At 37.3% G+C, this 19,891-nt stretch overlaps 1 protein-coding gene and 1 non-coding gene across 6 annotated transcripts in view; both read right to left on the bottom strand.

The window, feature by feature from the left end:
- The window catches only part of MYRIP (myosin VIIA and Rab interacting protein), a 398,497-nt gene that overhangs the window by 251,642 nt on the left and 126,964 nt on the right, over positions 1-19,891 (bottom strand). The gene's annotated exons all lie outside the window — the stretch shown is intronic.
- On the bottom strand, positions 11,669-11,810 carry LOC135268194 (U4 spliceosomal RNA). Its single transcript, XR_010336475.1, has one exon. It is a non-coding gene; the product is annotated as a U4 spliceosomal RNA (small nuclear RNA).

Here is a 19,891-nt window from a genome sequence, read left to right on the forward strand (position 1 = left end):
AAGGTACTGCTGGTAAATGTCAGAGCAAGACTTCAAACCCAGGTCTGTTTGCCTTTAACACCTTCTGCTCTTAGGAAAGTTGAGAGAAAGAGGGGGACGGGGGAGGAGGGAGAGGAAGAGAAGGAGAGAGGGAGAGGGGGGAAAGAGGAGAGGAGGAAAGAGAGAGGGAGAGAGAAAGAGAGAAATGTTTGTAGTTATTGCCAATGTTCTCATATATAAATGCAAAAATACAACAAAATCAATGAACTAGGAAAAGAAAAAATTAGGAAAAGAGATGAAAGTAGCAGGAACCAAGTGTAACCAGAATGAGGCTGGCCCTTTGGGGACACATGTTCTGACTCTATGACCAGTTTCAGGTCAGCCTTAATGCACGGATATCCACCAAAAATACAAACCCAATTCCCACCTAACACTAGCAATAGTAATATCAATTTGTGCAGAAATAGAGGTGTGAGTAATATTGCACATCACACTGAGAGACTTCTGTTTTAAAAACTTTCCTTACAACCTCTCTGCCCTGGACTGAAGAGTCTTTTTCCTAGTCTGTCTAAGTTGGCCTGGCCTGCCCCACAACCACTCACTATTTTATCTCCGATTGGGAAGCAGGGGCCAGGCTGGTGTTTCGGGCATCTGCTGCACCAATATACTAACCAGAAGAGATAATTTAATGCTTTCACTGGGCACCAAAATTTTTTCCAAGCTTTCTGTCAGCCAGAGCAAAAAAGGGAAAATATGGTAAATTATTTAATTTTCATTTTCACAAAGAAGAAAGGAAGCTCACTAGTTAATAATAACAGGAGGTAGTATTTCCTGACACTTAATTCTAGATTAAATTTATCATGTGGGTGTTTATATTGAAGAATCAAGTAATATGAAGGTGAATGTTCTCAAGTATTTTATAAACAATATGTCCCTACTAATATCTTTCTTAGAGCTCTATTTATTCCCTTCCTGGTCTTTATAATCTATAATGAGTGACTCTGTATATCTATTCATTTGTTCACTTGCCAATTGTCTCCTCCACTGGAATGTCAATATCACAAGGGCAGAGGCTTTGTCTATGTGGCTCACCACTGCACCTCCAGCCCTCCCCTGGGGTCCAGTGGCAGGCTACTTGTTGAATAAATAAGTAAATAGAATAGATCAAGCATCATGGTGATGTAGTGTGCCAGGAGAGGATTTAGTAACCAATATTATCAGGGTCAAAATTGTCCAGCATAACAATCAAAACCTAATTTGTGATGGAGAGTATTTCTAACCAGTAACTCATATGACTCAAACTTTAGGGTTAAAAATTATGTTATATAGCACATAATATGAATGTATACATGATATGCAAAGGAGAATGCTTGAGCAGGTAAACAAATATTGCCTTTTGTGTTGTTTTAGATTTGCTTTCCCCATTTTCCTGACTTGATGGTTTTACTCAGTGTTCCATATACTGCACAGGCACTGGCAGGGATAAAGGAACTGGGCCACAGAAAGGCTGAAACGTAATCCAGGCCCACCTTTTCAAATATCAGAAACCTGTATTTCAAGTTTATATTTGGCCATAGTATTTGGTTATGGATTAAGCCTCATCAAAAGTAAATTTCAAAAAGGTTTCTGAAGAAGTTTCTATGATTGCTTTAGATTTTAAATATTTCTAATCTTTGGTTAAACACTTAATACCCACCTACTATCACAATAAATCCTTTTTATGATAGGTCATAAGTAATATTCTACACAACTGAAATTTATGGAAAATACTGTTGACATATCCTCTTATCTATGAGTTTGACATTACTGGGCAAATAATACTGAGAAGTTTTTTTGATAATGCACCACAATATAGTCTTGCCTTAGAAATCAGCAAGTGTTTTCAAAATTCTGTTTTCAGGGGAAACAAGGCATGGGAATTAGGACTGTGACTTAAGCAATAACAATAACAAACTGACCATAGAGAGATTTTTAAAAGGCATCTCTTCCACTAGAAATTGTTTTTAAGGAATAAAAATATTCACTGGTTAGCTTTTCCTATTAGATATTTTATGACGTTGAAATTACTAGATTTGTTATAAAAAATCTTGTGTAGTTCCAAAAAGGCTTGGCAGGCCTCAGGCTTCTGAAACATAATGATTAGCAATTACTGTTATTTAACAAAATCAAGGTCATTGAGTATTTATAAATAATGTTTAACAGTATCTTTTAAGTGGTTCATTTGGTAATTTCCTTTGGCACGAAAACTGGAAAACTGACATTTTCCATTAATGAAAATTTCAAGCAGCGTCAGAAGATCAAACCTATAAATAGGGGTCCAATTTCTCATTGTATGTACATGTTTATGGTGCTGCCAAGACATATGGAGGCTTCTGCTGCCACAGACTGAAAGGATGGCTACATCCACAAAGCCCTGTTCAACTCTGTCACCAACTCTATTAAGTTGATTTGGATAAACTTACCCACCTACTACTCTCTACAGAGCCCATTACTGTCTTCCTGTTGGGTGTATCTTGATACTAAGTAGCACTCTAACTTTGCTCTGTCTGCCATTTTGTGAAGCACTTTACATGTATTTGAATGATCTTGGAAATCTAATAAGATAGGTTTGTCTTTAATTTATAGTTGAGGAAATTGAAGCATATTACAGTTTACTGCAGTCATGTGTTTGCAGGTCCACTTCCTCTTTTAGTACTTTGAGTTTTTTAAAACTATGTTGATTTTGTGTGTATGTGTTCTTCAATCCAATCTGTTCACTTTCATTTAACCTATTTATATTTCCTGAGTTCCTCCCATGTGCCTAAGGCCTTCCCAGAGACTGGCATACAGTGGGCCCTCCATAAACATCTGCTGATATGTGCTAACCTCCAATGTTAAATTGGCTCTTAGCTGTATGTCTTATACATAACATATGTTCCTGCAATTGGAAGAAATTTGTTAGATAAAATTGTCTTTTCAGGAACTTGGCAGTGTTTCCAATCCAGCAGCCAGGCTAACAATGAAAATGACTCAAAACATCTCAAAGGAAGACTCACAGCTGAGAGATTCTGCATCAGGACCCCAACAACATGAAAAGGAGTAATGGTCTTCCAAAGTGCCAGGCAATGCAGAAGGCAGCTATTATTTTGACAGAGCCAGATTTTGATGACCTCCCCATATTTGCTATATAATGGAAACCAAGTGCTAAAATAGAACTCAAAAAGGTGACGAACGCAAGGAGAAAAATAATTAATAGATATAAAATAACAGGAGTATTAGTATTTAAAAAAAACATAAAAAGAGCCCAGACAGCAGAGATCTAAGAGACAGACCTAAATACAGAAAGAAAGGCAGATGTAACAGGGAAGAATACAACCCAGATAAGGAAGTCCACTGTACCTGCCAATGTTGTTTTTGTAAAATTAACAAACTAAATTGGCCTCAAAGAATCTCTTTTCATTTATCTTCAACTCTGGGCCAATTTCAAATGCAGATACTAGTTCTGATTATGTTTCGTAAAGGCAAAAGGTTTCTCTGGAGCCAGAAAAGTTATATGCCATATATCAAGCTTTAACCTAAAGCAAAATTCCATGACACTTATAGATGTTATTTTAATCGTGGTAAAATATATAATGTATAGCCCTGTGACATGATGGACATTTATATTGTTACACGTCCATCACCATCATCCATCTCTGTAATTTCTCTTCATCTTGTAAAACTAAACTCGATACCCATTAAATAATAACTCTCCAATTCCTGCTTCCTCCCAGGCCCTGGCAACTACCATCCTACTTTCTGTCTTTATGATTTTTGATTACTCTAGGCACTTATAGATATATATATTTTTAAATGTAAGAAAATAAAAGTGGGTGCCTCAACATACACTGATCAGATGTGAAACATGTCTTAAATATGCATTGTTTAAATAGAAAAGGTAACTGAAAATCCAGCCAGGACAAGGTAACTAGAGCAACAAGTATCATATAGAGCAATGAGCCTTTTGATTCAGAGGCATGTATGATATGGAGTGAAAGGAGGCACCAGATTCCTCTGGTCATTGGAAACATTTTCAGGCTTTTGGGTCTGACTCTGAGTGATAGAGGAGGACTTTGGAGGATTTTGAACCAAGAAGAACATTGTATTATATGTTCTCTTAGCATCTGTGGTGGATGCTGATGGTGCTACACTCAGAGCGCCTTAAACTTGATGCACTCATTTTCTCTGTTGCTGTCCCCCTTCTTTTGAAAACTGCCTTTGGCCTTATGGGAGTTCCTCTGCCCAAGGGCCATGCCCACCCCTGGGTTAACTCTGGTTAATCCCTGGTTTGCATGAGGGAACAGCTATGAAAGGCCAGCCACTTGCCTTAAGGTGGGACAACTCTGTGGTGCAATTCATGCTCCCGAGCTCCCAAGGAGCCAGGCTTAAGCTCCATTCATCTGAGACCACACCCTTCCCCTGCCTCAGATTTGGACACTCCCCTTCCCCTGAGAGCATTCTTACAATAAATCATATTTACCCAAACCCCTGTCTCAGGCTTTGCTTTTAGAGAACCCAACCTAGGCAGCATTATGATCTTTCTCCATACCCTGTGTTACAGTTGTCATTTTACACTGATTTCTGTGATTCTTTGACTAATTTCTGCCTCCCCGTTGGCATGTAAGCTCCTGTGCTCACCTTTGCTTCCTGAACACCAACCAGTGAATGATTTAAACAGATCTTGTAAAAGTCTTTTCCATACTGCCTTTATTTTTCATTACAAAAGCATCATGTTCATGCTGTGTAAGGTGACAAAGTATTTATGTGATGGTTGCATTTATTTGAAAACATAATCAATTGCCAATTTACTTGCCATTTTAAAATTACCTATTAAATGCCGTGAAATCAAATGTTGCCTGCATCTCACAGTGAATGCATAAAAAAAGGTGGTTCCTTTGACCACATCTGCCAAGTCAGCTGCTTAGTTTTAATTACCAAACACTGAATATCCTAAGAGGGACAAAGTCATTAAAAATATAGTTTGAAAACCAAGTATGGTGGCATGTGTCTATATATCCCAGCTATTCAGGAGGCTGAGGATGATTGCTTGAGTCCAGGAGTTCAAACAAAGCCAGGCTGAGCAACAGCAAGACTCCATCTCAAAAAAAAAAAAAAAAAAAAAATCTGGGTTGGTGCTTCACAGAACTCTGCTGAATGAAAAACTTTAGGACTTAGGCATTCCACAGCTATGAGTTTTTCATTTTCATTCGAGAGTCAACACTATTGTACAATGAAGCCATCAGCATTTCTACAGATGGGCTTCTCCTTCTATGCAATTTCCTCTTATACCATTTTTCAAAAGTGGGGGTAATAAGCAAATCTTGCATCAAATATCATGTTGAAAGTGAAAAAAAATGCTACAAGTTAGAAGATAAAGGAGACTGGAGATATAAGTGATATATTCTGGTGACAGTTTTTTTTAAAAAAAATATAAAGTCCAGTAAAATACACAGATAAACTGTGAAGCACTTTCCTTGCAAACAAATGTCTTTAACAAGATCATGGAGGTACCCATCTAAAGATTAGGGCACTAAACTCAAATTTAGTTATGTGACCAAGGCTGAAGAATGAATTGACTTCTTGATGATCTCTAAGAAGTATCACTCCCAATCAGCACATGGCCAGGCTTGTGTCAAATTTCTGGGAAGACTATTTATGTCAACACAAACATATGGCATTGAGGAATTATAATCCTAGGAGGAACACAGAGTCCACAATTATTTTTACAATGTAAGAGAGACAGGATGCATTTAATCAGGGAGCGGCTGTATAACTCACTTTGCACAGCCTCAAGATCACCTAATGACAGGCAGACAAGAGAGACTGCTATGGGAGACACCAGTCACACTCCCCGGCCACACTCCACCGTGTAGATGGCTCATGGTCACAGTGCTCATCACCTGCTGGCAATCTTAGTGCCTCAAACTGAGATGCTACTTGTTCAGTAACTTTATCCAGGCAAAATAAAACCTCCAGTGTAACATGAGTCTGATATATATGAATGCAATGAATACAGATTGTCTAAGTTTCTCTTGAGAACTAGCATAGCCATTGCTAATTTCTATGAATGCACTGTATGCCACGCCAGTCTCAATGCAAGGGCATCAGTTAAGACTAGTCCTCATCAGTAGCAACATGGTAATATGGGTCTAGAACCACACTAGACCTACTAAAGTTTGCAGTTCTTTTTTTTTTTTTTTTTTTTTAACACTTTAAGTTCTGGGGTACATGTGCAGATCGTGCAGGATTGTTACATAGGTATACATATGCCGTGGTGGTTTGCTGCATCCATCCCCCTATCACCTACATTAGGTATTTCTCTTAATGTTATCCCTCCCCAATCTCCCTACCCTCTGCTACCCCTCCCCTAGTCCTCACACCCCCCAACAGACCCCAGTGTGTGATGTTCCCCTCCCTGTGTCCATGTATTCTCACTGTTCAACACTGTCTTATGAGTGAGAACATGCAGTTTTTGGTTTTTGTTCTTGTGTCAGTTTGCTGAGAATGATGGTTTCCAGCTTCATTCATGTTCCTGCAAAGAATGTGAACTCATCCTTTTTTACGGCTGCATAGTATTCCATGGTGTATATGTGTCACATTTTCTTTATCCAGTCTATCATTGATGGGCATTTGGGTTGGTTCCAAGTCTTTGCTATTGTAAATAGTGCCACAACGAACATACATGTGCATGTGTCTTTATAATAGAACGATTTATAATCCTTTGGGTATATACCCAATAATGGGATTGCTGAGTCAAATGGTATTTCTATTTCTAGATCCTTGAAGAATCGCCACACTGTCTTCCATGATGGTTGAACTAATTTATACTCCCACCAACAGTGTAAAAGCGTTTCTATTTCTCCACATCCTCTCCAGCATCTGTTGTCTCCAGATTTTTTAATGACCTCCATTCTAACCGGCATGAGATGGTATCTCAATGTGGTTTTGATTTGCATTTCTCTAATGACCAGTGATGATGAGCATTTTTTCATATGTTTGTTGGCCTCATAAATGTCTTCTTTTGAAAGTGTCTGTTCATATACTTTGCCCACTTTTTGATGGGGTTCTTTGCTTTTTTCTTGTAAATTTTAGTTCTTTGTAGATTCTGGATATTAGCCCTTGTTAGACGGGTAGATTGCAAAAATTTTTCCCATTCTGTTGGTTACCGGTTCACTCTAATGATTGCTTCTTCTGCTGTGCAGAAGCTCTTGCATTGAATTAGATCCAATTTGTCCATTTTGGCTTTTGTTGCCAATGCTTTTGGTGTTTTAGTCATGAAGTCCTTGCCTATGCCTATGTCCTGAATGGTTTTGCCTAGGTTTTCTTCTAGGGTTTTTATGGTGTTAGGTCTTATGTTTAAATCTTTAATCCATCTGAAGTTAATTTTAGTGTAAGGTGTAAGGAAGGGGTCCAGTTTCAGCTTTCTGCACATGGCTAGCCAGTTTTCCCAACACCATTTATTAAACAGGGAATCCTTTCCCCATTGCTTGTTTTTGTCAGGTTTGTCAAAGATCAGATGGTTGTAGATGTGTGGCATTACTTCTGAGGCCTCTGTTCTGTTCCATTGGTCTATATCTCTGTTTTGTTACCAGTACCATGCTGTTTTGATTACTGCAGCCTTGTAGTATCATTTGAAGGCAGGTAGCATGATGCCTGCAGTTTTGTTCTTTTTACTTAGGATTGTCTTGGCTCTGAGGGCTCATTTTTAGTTCCATATGAAGTTTAAGGTAGTTTTTTCCAGTTCTGTGAAGAAGGTCATTGGTAGCTTGATGGGGATAGTGTTGAATCTATAAATTACTTTGCGCAGCATGGCCATTTTCATGATATTGGTTCTTCCTAACCATGAGCATGGAATGTTTTTCCATCTGTTTGTGTCCTCTCTTATTTCCTTGAGCAGTGGTTTGTAGTTCTCCTTAAAGAAGTCCTTCATGTCTTTTGTTAGTTGTATTCCTAGATATTTTATCTAACTACACAGTGAATTCATATATAAGGGTCCTGTTGAGATGAGGTTGAAAAGTCTTTTTTTGTTAATAAATGGAGGTTATTTGTATGGATATGTGACAACATTTACCCTAATCATGAAGTCAGACATATATAATAGGGGCTCCACAGACATAGAATGATTTCTTGAATAAAGTTGAACCTTATATTGCAAGGTGGTGAACAGCACTGACCATCTGGGGAAAAGGAGAGAAATATTTTTATATGAGGGGCCTGGAAGGTTGGGTCTGAGGAAATTACAAAGGAGGAGGGCAGAAGGTACATAGAAGAATAAATGTTGACCTATAAATTAAATAGCCTCAAGGTTTATGGATTTGACTCTATTTGCTCCTTGTTTGTTCTGCCCTCTCAAGTTTTACGCAGATCTCCATTTCACAAGACCAGCTTCCACCCAATTGTGTTTAACCCAAAGTTACCATGCCTAACACTTTTACTACAGACAGTACATCTGTCCTGTGGAGGTGGATGCCAAAAGCAGTCAGAGTGAGTCTTGCTCTGGCTCTGCAGGCACTAAACAAGCATCAGAGAATACACTGGTCATGTCAACAAGAGCATCCTTGTCCAAAGGCGGTAACAATGCCATTGTCAACTGGGGGGTGTCTGACTTTCCTGTCAGTTTCTGGAAGCTGATTCAGGTGAATCCTCCCCACTTTCTCCCAAGAAATCTGCTCTGAGTATGCTGACTCAGACTGAGCCTGGACTGAAGACTTGCCCCTCTCATTCCCTCCTAGTCCTCAGCAAGGATTCCCCCTTAATGCACACCTCTTCTCTCACTTCTATAGTGTTTTCTTTGGAGGTATTCCTTAGTGGATAACATGAGGAGGAAACTGAGCAGTTTTACTTACTTATTATCACCTTTTTTGGAAAAACTATTTTTATGATTACAGGAAATTTAGAATATAAAGTGCAAAAGAGGAAACAAAAACAGAATAATTATTTTTAATATTTATGAGTAATCCCTCCAGATCTTTTAAAAATCAATACAAACACAAATGTACATTGCATTTTATTATTTCTACTTCCAAAACACAAAGACAGTATGATAAAGAGTCACATTACTCATCAGTTGCACCAAGAGATAAGATCAACATTTGCAGGGCATGGACTATTTTTCAGTCCAAGGAAGATCCCCATCAATGTACTGTAGCTTCATTGCCAATATGAAAAGGACTCATTCTCTCATTTTAGAAGAGAAAACTGAAAGGGGAAAAAGAAACAAATGGCAAGTGAGTGCAACACTTGTTTCTATTTCCCAGTCCAGCTGTATGACCTTCCCATGTGTTACTATTTTCATCTGCAGAAGCATAATCAGAACATGTCCCCATGTCAAAAAATACTGAGAGTAATTATTCAAATAAAAAATGTCAAAATAACGATAGAGCACTGAGGTTTTATACTTCTTAGGGTTAACTTATTTCCTTAGTTTGTGCAACATAATCTGGAGTCATAAAAAGCAGTATTTGTTATTTTTAAAAGTAAATTTAGAATCATAGAAAAGTTTAGTTCCATGTTAAAATTATTTCATGTCACGGATACTTTAAAATCATATTCCTCTGCTGATATGGTGCTATTTTCACCCAAAAACAAAGTTAAATTAATATGCAAATAATTGCATGCTGGGAAAGACAGAGGTACTAATCACAATCACACTGTCAGTGCATTCTGAATAAGAACTAAACTACCAAAAATTACTACCTCAGAGAAGAAACTAGTGTTGTTAATAATTATTCCCATTGAAAGAGAAAAATCCAGGGTGAATATCTGTATTTATTCCAGATTGTCTTTGTGAGTCATTAAATCTTGCTCATGTGAATAAAAGATATTATAAAAAGTAATTGAAGTTTAATATGTTGCCAACATTTTGTAGCTAATAGTCATGGAAATACAGACACCTGATACTGTGTTTTAAGGTGATTAATGCTTAGGAATAGCAAAGACCCGTAAGTGTCAATTATATTTTTACTGACATTTTATTGCTCACGAAGGTTGTAAATGCCAATTCTGCTTTACTCTAGGAAGTATAAATCATACATTTATTAGAATTCCTTAACTGGATTTATGATCAACAGATGGCACATGAATCATTCATAGGTATAATATGATAAACTGTAGCAAAATCTCCAACCTGGTTTTATTCACAGCTAGGAGTTTCATCCACGAAGACAGAACAGAGTGCTTGTCATACAGAATAAATAAGAATTTCATTCAAAAACATCTACAGATTAGAGCATTAGACTCAAATTTAATTATGTGACCAAGGCTGAAGAATGAAGTAATTTCTTGGTGATCTCTAAGAAGTCCTGTTCCCAGTTGGCATATGGTCAGCTTTATGCTAAATCAGTGTGCCACTGCTGGTGTTCCCAGGACCTTGAAGTTACAGGCTTCTTTTGTGCAAGGACAACAGATACCTTTTGAACTTTCTCCAAGATAAATTTTTAAAATGTTTCCATCTGGCTTTCTATTTGACTTACGATCTAAATTGTACTTATAAGTAAAACACAGTAATCTAGACTATTAATATACACACTATTATCTATACTATTTTAACTGTGAGAGGCCATAATATGCCACCCCCAAATACACCTTTTTGACAGGATTGCTGAGCTGAAGTCAAGAAAGAAGCAGATACATGAGAGCTCTCTGCCCTCCCTCTATTTGTCTAAAATCAGGACATAAATTTACAAAGAAATAATATATCCCATCTCCCCTTTTTACGAGGAAGAACAAAAGCTACTGAAAACAACTTTAGACCCTTATGGGCCTGGAGATGGCACCAGAGGAATCTACAATAACAAGCTTTACTAACTAGCCTTTGTTTACCTTCCCACAAGTTGCTGGCTCTGGAGACTCAAAGTCCATTTCCTTTGTTTTGTTACTTCTCCAAAAATTTACTGTTCTTTGTTGAAGATGTTATATAAAGTAGAATTCAGAGCTACCTCTTTGATAATTACTCCTTCTCTAGATATCGCCCATGTATGTAAGAAATATAAACATTAGCAAACTTCTGTTTTTCTCTTGTTAATCTGCTTTTTTGTTGTTGCTGCTGTTGTTACAAGGGTCTGTTTCAACTAAGAACATATGAGGGTTAAGCAAAAAATTACTTTTTCCCCTATATATCTATAAATCCTCCTTTGTAATCCTAAATACCATAGAGAAAAGAAATTACAGATGTAGACACAATTACTACATCACAATGTTATTATCTGCCTAATACAGTGTTTATGAAATTGCATTGTAGTAATTATAAAGTCAGACAATGTGCATTAGTCTCAATTTCTCCCCCCGATCTCAAATCTTTTGGCCATTTTATCTGAATGAAATTCTCCACCATGAGGTAGATAGGAGGGAAATTCAAACTGGGATAGTTTACTAATTTTATTTTTATCTCTGGCAAATAAGTGGGGAAAAGTAGAAATGTATGATCAGTAGGAGCATTGAAATGGGGGTATTGTCTTATGATCAGAGTTTAGGTTAACACATATACCTATGTAAGATATTACAGTTATTCTAACACAGTTCAAAATGTTTCTTGAATCTCTTACCTCATTCCTGCTGTCAAATGAACTTCATATCTATTTTATGAATTAGTTGAGGTAACAACAGTGGTGACAATTGTAACAGTAGCAGCTATTATACTGAATGCTATCTATTATATATTTTTTTTATTTAGTCTCTGTGGAGACTGTCAAAAACTGCCAATGCCAACTACGTTGCAAGTCATCACAGAGGGGTACTGGGAAAAGTTTTTAATTAGCAATAATTGCGCCTCAGATAAACTTCATTGGCTACAACAATTGCCACTTTGTGAAGCTCCATTTATTGTTAAGAGTAATGACTGCACACAAACTAGGAAACCTAAAAGCGACAGATGAATTATTGGACACATACACTCTCCAAAGATTGAGCCAGGAAGAAACTGATTCCCTGAACAGACTAACAACAAGCTCCAAAGTTGGATCAGTAATAAATAGTCTACCAACCAAAAAAAAGCCTGGGATCTGATGGATTCACAGCCAAATTCTACCAGATGTACAAAGAAGAGTTGGTATCATTCCTACAGAAACCATTCCAAAAAACTGAGGAGGGACTCTTCCTCAACTCATTCTATTAGGCCAGCATCATCTTGATACCAAAACCTGACAGAGACACAACAGAAAAGGAAACTTTCAGGCCAATGTCTTTGATAAACATTGATTCAAAAATCCTCAACAAAATACTTGCAAATAGAATCCAGCAGCACAACAAAAAGCTAATCCACCATGATCGTGTATGCTTCATCCACAAGGCGCAAGGTTGGTTCAACATATGCAAATCAATAAATGTGATTCATCATATATACAGAACTAAAGACAGAACCACGTGCTTATCTCAATAGACACATAAAGCCTTTCAATAAAATTCAATACCCCTTCATGTTAAAAACTCTCAATAAACTACTTATTGAAGGAATATTCCTTAAAATAGTGAGAGCCATCTATGACAACCCACAGACAACGTTATACTGACTGGGCAAAAGCTGAAGCATTTCCCTTGAAAAGTAGCACATGACAAGGATGGCCTCTCTCACCACTCCTATTCAGCACAGTATTGGAAGTCCTAGCCAGAGCGATCAGGAAGGAGTAAGAGATAAAGGTCATCCACATAGGAAAAGAGGAGGTCAAACTATCTGTTTGCAGACAACATGATTTTATATCTAGAAAATGCCATAGTTTCGGCCCCAAAATTCCTCCAGCTGATAACTTCAGCAAAGTTGCAGGATACCAAATCAATGTTCAAAAATCACTAGCATTTCTATACACCAGCAATAGAACCAAGAGCCAAATCAGAAAGGCAAGCCCATTTACAACTGCCACACAAAGAATAAAATACCTAGGAACATAGCTAACCAGGAAGGTGAAAGATCTCTACAATGAGCATTACAAAACACTGCTCAAAGAAATCAGAGAAGATGCAAACTAATGGAAAAACATCCCATGTTCATGGATAGGGAAGAATCAATATCATTAATATGGTTATACTGCCCAAAGCAATTTACAGATTCAATGCTATTCCCATCAAACTATCAATGACGTTCTTCACAGAACTGAAAACAATTATTTTAAAATTCATATGGAACCAAAAAAAGTGCTTGAATAGCCAAGGCAATCCTAAGCAAAATGAACAAAGCTGGAGGTATCATGTTACTCAACTTCAAACTATACTACAAAGGCTTCAGTAACCAAAACTGCATGGTACTGGAACAAAAAACAGGTACACAGAACAATGAAACAGAATAGAGAGCCCAGAAATAAGGCTGTACACCTACGATCATCTGATCTTCAAGAAAGCTGACAAAAACAAGCTACGGATAAAAGACTCTCTATTCAATAAATGGTGCTGAAATAACTGGCTAGCCACATCCAGAAGATTGAAGGTGGACCCCTTCCTTACGCCATATGCAAATATCAACTCAAGATGGATTAAAGGCTTAAATGTGGCCAGGCATGGTGGCTCACACCTGTATTCCCAGTACTTTGGGAGGCTGAGGCTGGTGGATCACTTGAGGCCAAGAGTTTGAGACCAGCCTGGCCAACACAGTGAAACCCCATCTTTACAAAAAAAATTAGTCTGGTGTGGTTACATATGCCTGTAGTCCCAGCTACTTGGGAGGTTGAGGCATGAGAATTACTTGAGACCAGGAGGTGGAGGTTGAAGTAAGCTGAGATCATGCCACTGTATCTCAAAAAATAATAATAATAATAACAATAATAAAGAGTTAAATAGTAAAATGTGAAACTCAAAAGCATAAAAACCCTGGAAGACAACCTAGGCAATACCATCCTGAACATAGGAATGGGCAAAGGTTTCATGGCAAAGACACCAAAAAAAATTGCAACAAAAGCAAAAATCATGTGTGATCTAATTAAACTTAAGAGCTTCTGCACAGAAAAAGAAACTGTCAACAGAGTAAACACAACCTATAGAATGGGAGAAAATTTGCAAACTATGTATCTGACGAAGGTTTAATAGCCAGCATTTACAAGGAACTTAAACACATTTACAAGAGAAAAACAAATAAACCCATTAAAAAGTGGGCAGAAGATATGAGTAGACACTTTTCAAAAGAAGACATACATGTGGCCAACAAGCATATGATAAAAAGCTCACTATCACTGATCATTAGAGAAATGCAAATTAAAACCACAATGAAATACCATCTCATACCAATCAGAATTGCTATTATTAAAAAGTCAAAAATTAACAAATGCTGGCAAGGTTGCAGAGAAATGGGAGTTATACACTGTTAGTGGGAGTGTAAATTAGTTCAACCATTGTGGAAAGCAGTATGTTAATTCTCAAAAAGCTAAAAGCAGAACTACCATTCAACCCAGCAATCTCATTACTGGGTATACACCCAGAGGAATATAAATCATTCTACCATAAAGACACACATGCAAATGTTTATTGCAGCATTATTCACAATAGCAAAGACTTCATTCCACCTAAATGCCCATCAGTGACAGACTGGATAAAGAAAATATGGTACATATATATCATGAAATACTATGCAGCCATAAACATGAATAAGATCCTGTCTTTTGCATGAATGGAGCTGGAGGCCATTATCTTTAGCAAACTAATGCAAGCACAGAAAACCAAATACTACATGTTCTCACTGATGAATGGGAGCTGAGTGATAAGAACTTTTGAACACAAAGAAAGAAACAACAGACACTGGGGTCTACTCGAGCAGGGAGGATCAGAGGAGGGAGAAGAGCAGAAAGATAACTATTGGGTACTGGGCTTAATACCTGCATGATGAAACAATCTCTACAACAATTCCCTGTGACAAACCTTCACATATATGCCAAACCTAAAATAAAAGTTTAAACAAAGAGTAATTTACATTTACATGTACTATCTGCCCCTAAATAACCTAGCCAGATAACTATGATTATATTATTTTAAGGTGAGAAAACTGAGACTCAGAGAAATAACATAGCTTATTCAGGTTCACATGCTTGGAGCTGCTGTATAATGTGAGTGGAGGGCCTCCTATCTTTTGTGTGCCCCTCTGGACCCACTCTCCATTGTGGCCTCAGATGGCTGATTTCGAGGGATCACATTGGTGGACCATTGGCCCTCTGATATTTTGTGGGTTCAGCCATTTGGAAACCCTGGCAGGTGATTACAGGGAGAGAGTGAGGTGGATATTCAGAGTCAGAGTACTGTATTTCTTCTTCTTTGGTTGCCTCTCCTGAGTACTAATTACATTGCTTCAGCAAAGGTCATAGCACCTATGAGGGTAGCTCTCAGTCCTAGACTTCCTCTTTATGCTTTCAGTAATCTCTCCCTTCCTACCCCGCAAGACTGAGGATGGTAATGGCTATAGAGTACTACACTATCATTTGGGGGTTCTCAGGAGCTGGCCCACATCTTTTTAAACAAAACTTTTGGTTAAACCCTCCTCACCTTATTGAGTATACTATTTCTTGCTGGGACACTAACTGACATCTATGTTATTCACTATGGGTGTACTATTTCTTGCTGGAACACTAACTGACATCTATGCTATTCACTGTGACATGCTAATTTGGGTGTACTATTTCTTGCTGGGACACTGACTGACATCTGTGCTATTCACTATGACATGCTCTGAGTATATATAATCTGTGCTTTTAAGAAGTTTTTATCCTTGAAGTTAGAGCAGAAGCAAGAAAATATAGTGGTCATTCAGAGTTTTCAGATGTGTATTATCTGTGACCTGTTTTCTGGTAACCATTGGAGAACCTCTTTTTTAATATCTTCAGTATTCTTGGTAAAACTCAGGTTGCCCTCCCTTGGCTTCCAAAGCCTGGCTGCTTCTGATCATTATTTGGCAACAGACACACTCTAAACAGCCAAGGAAATCCCTCTCCACTTATTAGACAGAGCCCTTCAGAAAGCCTAGGTCTGAGAAGCAAGAGAGAAGACCGAACAGGCTGGGGTGTACTTACCTCGAGATGTTAGAATAGCCACCTGTCTGCCTTAGCTATGGGGACAGAATCTCAGGGGCAGCTGCCTACATCTTGCTCATGCCCTTTCCCTCACCCAACATTCAAGGGACTTGAACATTCACTTTCACAATGTGCATTTCATTGCAACCACAAAAGGAACAACTAGCTGTGAAGCTATTTTGTGGGTATGACTAAAACCAAAAATCAGCTGATTTTTAAGTAAGAAGACTTATCCTGGATAATCTGAACAAGGCTGATTAAGTCAGTGGAAGTTCATGCCTGAGGGTTCCAACCTACCCTTCCTGACGACCTGCCTCATGGATTATGGTCAAGCCTAGTCAGTCCCCAAAATTACATAAGCCAATTCCTTGCAATAAATCTCCTAATACATATCTCCTACAGGTTCTCTATCTGTTTGACACTGACCAATAAATATCTACTAGGAAGATCAAAGAGTTGAGATTTTAAAATATTCTTAATTGCGATAATTAAGTAAAAAATAAAGCTGTACTGATTCAGGAGTAGAAATGACACAGCAAATAATTAAGTAGTCCAAATAGGAAGAATGTAGAGTTTAAATTGAGAAAAATCACACTTAGTTCTACACAATGGTTTACTTTTTCCTTTCATGCAATTCAGAGTTATACTGCTACCAGAAAATGGTCTTAAGGAACGTATATAAAATCATCCAAATCAGTATACTTGGAGGCTTTGGGAATCTACAGATAGGTACAGAAAGAAGGTAAAATCCAATTGGGTCATAATATTAGTCAACTTAACATGTAACATGTTCACTTAGAAAATTCATGGAAAGACATGGAGAAAAAATTATAAAGAATTATTACTGCTCTATACTTGCACATTAAATACTTTATCAAACTATTACTCAATGCCTGTCCCTTTTCCTTTCACAACCAGAAAATGTCTGTATCAAAATGACCCAAGATATTTATACTTCCATTGATTCTCTGAGCAGTTATAATGATCAGATGAACACACATATTAAATGAAGATTATAAGAAAACAAGCATCTTCAAAAATTGTCATGGCAGATAAAAACAATCATGAAATTCTACTGCAGTATTCTCCAAAGCAGTATATAATTCCAAGTTCTTCTTCAAAGTTTCATGACAATTTTGTGAAGGGCCAAAAGCTCTTCTAAATGATGTTTTTACTTGCAGCCTGATCCTGAAGCAAGAATTTTATAAACAACACTGCAGCCAGACCTCAGACTGATTCTGCAACAAGTTTAACATCAAAACCAGACTATGTCATTAACAAAAATCAACTTGCACCCAGTTTTGAAGGAGAAGAATCAAGACCTTGGATAGGTGTTAAGAATTTATGTATAGTAACCTAATAACGAATAGAAAAGGCTGGTAGTGAGCAAAGAAGTGATTTCTTCTCACATTCAGGCTCTAAAAACTAACACAATTGTAAGGAGCCCCATGCTGCCACCTCTTTATCAATGGTCCACTGCACAATGTCTTATTGTCTCTTGGTTTGAAACTCATGCCAGCAATTCTTTACCTGCTATAGTATCAGGCATACCACTTAAAATTCTTCATACTGTTTATAATACTTCGGAAATAGTAGAAAGCAAAGTTTTTTCTGAAGTGAAACAAAATAGAATTCACGTTGCTCATAATAGTAATTAAGAGCTAAAAATTAATCAAAGAAAAGAAAGCTAAAGAAGATGAAAATGAATATTTTCCCATTTTAAATGCATCAGGTGATATTCTTGGGTGAAATGTCAGGCACTAAAAGAAGGAAGGAATTTAAATGTACAGCTAAAGAAGAAATCTAAAATATTAAGTCACTTAGCACCACATACTGCCCCAGATAGTATACAGAAAATAGAAGACAATGAACTATTTTAATACTGAGTTTTAAAATTAAGAATAAAAATGTAATTGCCTAGACACAATCCTTCCAGACTACTCTCAATCTTAAACATAAACTTAGCTGATCTTTGCAAATGTAGATTTCTAATATATAATATCAGTATGTCACTATATTAGTAAAATAAGCTGCAAAAATGAGATGAGAGGAATCAGATGAAAAAATATTGCTTTTACTTTTAATACAGATATATGATTATTAGAAATATAAATATACACATGTTCACATATACATAAATATTGTCAACTTTGGACACGTAGAATATCAAACTTCTAGTATGTTTAATTCAAGGACTAATCTTTATGTTTTTACTGTGATCATGTTTTTATGTTTAAATGCCAACACACAAGATAGTGCTTAAGGAGCAGGGGGGCATCCCTGTATTTGCATATGAATTCACAAGTTCCAAACAAAGTCACGTATTTCATTCACCTCTGCATCAATAGCATCTTATACACTATAGGACATGCAATATAACAGGGATAAAGTAATAAGTGAATGAATGCATGCATGTATGTATAAATAAATAACATGATGGATGGATGAGAAAAAAGGGGATAGGCTTAATTGACAACAAAGTGAGTCATCCTCACTTTAAATATCAGTCTTGATGAATTGTTCACAGTTCATTTCTCACACAATCAAATACTCCCCCGACAGGGAGAAGAAACAGAAACTGACCTTGTGAGGCTGTTCACTCACATCATCTCATTTAATCTGCACAGCTGCTGAATCAGGTAAGCATTCCCCATTTTACAGAAAACGAGAACATATGCCCTGACATTGGGTCACTGGGAAAGTGCTGATACCTGATTCAAATCCAGACCCTTTGTAATCCAAAGTGTATGCCTTTTCCGTTTACATTTCTATAACATCTAGATGACATGAGGCACTTCTCATACATGAGCTTATTCAATTATTTGCACATAATTTTATTAATTTACTGTTGCTTTTGTGTTATGTGTATGTTCTCTCATAATACTGATGTATGAGAACTTGAAAATATAAAACTGAATTGAAAAAATCAATCATCCATAATTCTACCACTCTAACACAGAAACTGTTTGCAAGTCAAGTAAATCTTGGCTTCCAAATGTAGTCTCTTGGCCAAGAATGGGCTGGCAGATTTTCTTTCACCTTCCTACACAGTGATTCTAAGTCACAGCCACACTCAGCAACTTAGGGCTCTAAAACATGAGGCCCTGATTCTCCAAGACCTAGGGATGCCTTTACTCCCTCATCCAAGGATTGGAAAGCCCTGGGTGGAAGGACACTATGGGCTAATGTCTTCTGTAGAAGTAACTGCACTAAGCCCTTTAATCTCTTCATTTTGCAATGCAATTGAGGCCCTTCTCAGATGAAATGTATATCTCTAGACAAGCAAAGAAGCATCCTTTCACCCAGAGAGAATTTTCACATAAGAATGAACTTTACAGATCCTCAATTCCCATCTGTTCATTGAACAAGTAAAAAACTGTAGCCCAGAGAACATGTAGCCATTAGTGCTTTGGGGTCCTTATCTATCTGCAAATTGTTTCCCAGCAGATTAACAGGGAATTTAATTCCTCCTAATAATCACTCAGTTCCTTAAAGAATGAAGTTGCAGAGTTACAATGACAACAGGTTGAGGGGTTTAGACACAATAACCACTGACATTTACTGAGGGATTACCATGTGTCAGGTGATGCCTGAATTTTTATGTGCACAATTTTACTTGACCTTCATAACAATCTGGAGATAGGTGGTATTGTTATAACCATCCTACAGATGGGCAAACAGGCTCTGAGAAGTTAAGCCACTTGTTCAAGAACATACAGCTAAAAAATGGCTAATCTCCAGTTTGAACCCAGATGAATTAATTAGACAAGAGGGTCAATTACCATGCTGTACCATGCTGCTCTTAACTGGCCTTGTAAAATATTTTAAGAAAGTCCATTCATCTTGTGTTCATGAAACAGAATTATAGAAGGATAATTTTAACCCTGCTGCACCATCCAGCTAACCTGCCACCTAAT

Source organism: Aotus nancymaae, unplaced genomic scaffold (genome assembly GCF_030222135.1).
Source record: "Aotus nancymaae isolate 86718 unplaced genomic scaffold, 86718_ANA_hifiasm-v0.15.2.pri h1tg000038l, whole genome shotgun sequence".
NCBI lineage: Eukaryota > Metazoa > Chordata > Mammalia > Primates > Aotidae > Aotus > Aotus nancymaae.